Below are 2621 nucleotides of genomic sequence, written 5' to 3'. Positions count from 1 at the left end.
ACTAGGGTGATCATCTTAACTGGAGGGTCACACTCTAAATACAGTATCTCATAGCAGTTGTCTTAAATTTTCATTACTACTGCTTCTTTACCAACTCTTTTAAGAGCAGGCTGTCCCCCAAACATGGCTCATGTGTGATGAAACTTCATGGATACGTGTCAGATGTTTGAAAATCTGGCATTCATTTAATATTTTTTTCAATATTGTAAAAAGTCTACCTCACATGCCTCTGACATAGTTAATGAACGAGTCAAGTATCAGGCATTATTTTTTTTATAACTTGTGCAAAATTGACAGGTGCCAGAGGCTATAGCACATATAGAATGTATTATTTACAAAAATAATAATTATTTATATAGATAATCATAGGACCATGATTGTACAATACAATGAGCTTTTTTAAGTAAAAGCTAATATGAAAGGGGTTATATATATATATACACACACACATATATACATATAAGTCTATTAGTAGGGAAAAAATAACAACTACCAGCCAAAAGAAAAAATAAACAGAAAAACAGAAACTCAGTAGCATTTCTCAGATTTGTAGCAGAAAGATGAGTTGATGAGCCAAAATCCTAATATCAATATATTCTCAACTTTCAATTTTGTAATTTCATTTTAGATTAAATTTCTATATCCTTTAAAGACAATGAACCAAAGCAGTACACAAAATTCTACAGTCCTTATGCCTTATTATCAAAGCTTTACTGTTGATGACCTCAACTCCAATACCATAAAACGTGGGCCTCCAAGTCCAACTTATTCCTAATGTGTTATTGAAAGATATATATTTGTGGAAAAAAAGAAAGACTCCACATGAAGAACAGTGACTAAAATTTTTGGTTTTGTTTGTTTGGTTTTTTGAGGGCACAAATCTTAGATCTTGAAGCTTGTGTTGAAGCAGGGGAGCATAATAATCACATTCTTAGTCTTTCAAAGAAGTGGATTTGCTCTTTGTCAAATATCTATGGAATAATAGCTACCAATTATTTTTACCTTTCATTTCTGTAAACCCTTATAGTTAGTAAAGAATCTTCCCAACTTTTGGGAGGAAGTTACTAGTGTGCCATAATTTTTGCTGAAAAGTTTGTCTGAAATGTGTGTTCTTTATTGGCCATTCTTGGTTGATTTTCCTAATTGAGTAATCATGTGTTCTTTTAATTTGCAGACTCAAGCCTCTCTGTCTTTGCTTCTGTCTCCTCTTTTTTCTTTCTCTCTCTCTCTTTTTTTTTTTTTTTTTGGCTGAGGGAGGTTGGTTGTTTGCTGCAGGATCCAATTCAGAATTGTGCATCAAATTTAGTTGCTATGTCTCTGGTCTTCTCTATTCTGAAACAGTTCTGCACAACTCTTTGTACTTCATAAGACTTTTTTTTAATTTCAGAAATGTTTTATTAAATTGTAACTTTTAATATTTGTTTTGTTCTATCAATTTTCTATAGTATTTTTTATTTTTACAGTTTTCCTTTTCATCTTCTATTTTTCTTGTTATAATTATTTCTTTAATTTTTGTCTTTTTACTTTAGTCAAGGATTTTATTAATTCATTTTAATTATTTTTAGAGTTCTGTCATCTCTATTTATAAAACTTTCTATTCTTCTATCATCTCATATTAATTGCTGCTTTTCTCACAGATTCCTTCTTTTTTTTTTTTTTTTTTTTTTGCGTTACGCGGGCCTCTCACTGTTGTGGCCTCTCCCGTTGCAGAGCACAGGCTCCGGACGCACAGGCCCAGCGGCCATGGCTCACGGGCCCAGCCGCTCCGCAGCATGTGGGATCTTCCCAGACCGGGGCACGAACCCACGTCCCCTGCATCGGCAGGCGGACTCTTAACCACAGCGCCACCAGGGAAGCCCTCCTTCTTTTTTTTTTTAATTTCTTTTTCAATTATAAAATATTGGTTAGAGCTTCAGGTTTTTTTAATGTCTCTCTATTAATTCTTTGTTATTGTTAGGTATTTCTTTGGCTTCTTAATTTAATTTTCCAGTACTAATTGTTCACTTATTTGACAGTAATTTCTGCTGCTCAACTTTACATCACATGATTTTCCTACAGGAAAGCAGGCGATCAGAATAAATTTTCTAGTTTCATGATCCCAGAGCTCCCTCTTCTGTTATTCCTGTGAAGTTTTTATGCAATATGGCATGGTGTCTTCTTAGATCAGCCACCTCTGCTTCCTCTCATACTTCTAGCTGCACATCTCTCTCTCTCCAATTTTTCCATTTTTGCATAATTTAGATTCTATTTTCAGTAGTTTCTACTCAGTACAGGGGTCTTTATCCAGTTTAAATAGACTTTGCTAGTTTTACAGGTTCATAGGCCCCTGACTACTTCATCTCTCTGCAACTTCCCCACACTTCCCTCATCTTAGTGCTTGTAAAATCCCACATGATTTCATCTTCTCACCTCCAGTAGACCCACCATCTTTTCCTGTCAGCATTTGACAACTCTGTGGTTCCTTGATTTCCATGCCTCCCACACAGGTACTTATATTATATTGGTCTTGTAGCTATCTCTGGTTTACTACTACTCCTTCATGTTTGAAGTTGGTCAGGATACTTTTTCACCTAGATGTTGTCAATGTGTTTTTGGGTTTGCTATTCTGATTGTCCGGTCTC

This window comes from Orcinus orca, chromosome 3 (genome assembly GCF_937001465.1).
Source record: "Orcinus orca chromosome 3, mOrcOrc1.1, whole genome shotgun sequence".
In the NCBI taxonomy this organism is placed as follows: Eukaryota; Metazoa; Chordata; class Mammalia; order Artiodactyla; family Delphinidae; genus Orcinus; species Orcinus orca.
This window is presented reverse-complemented; position numbering follows the sequence as displayed.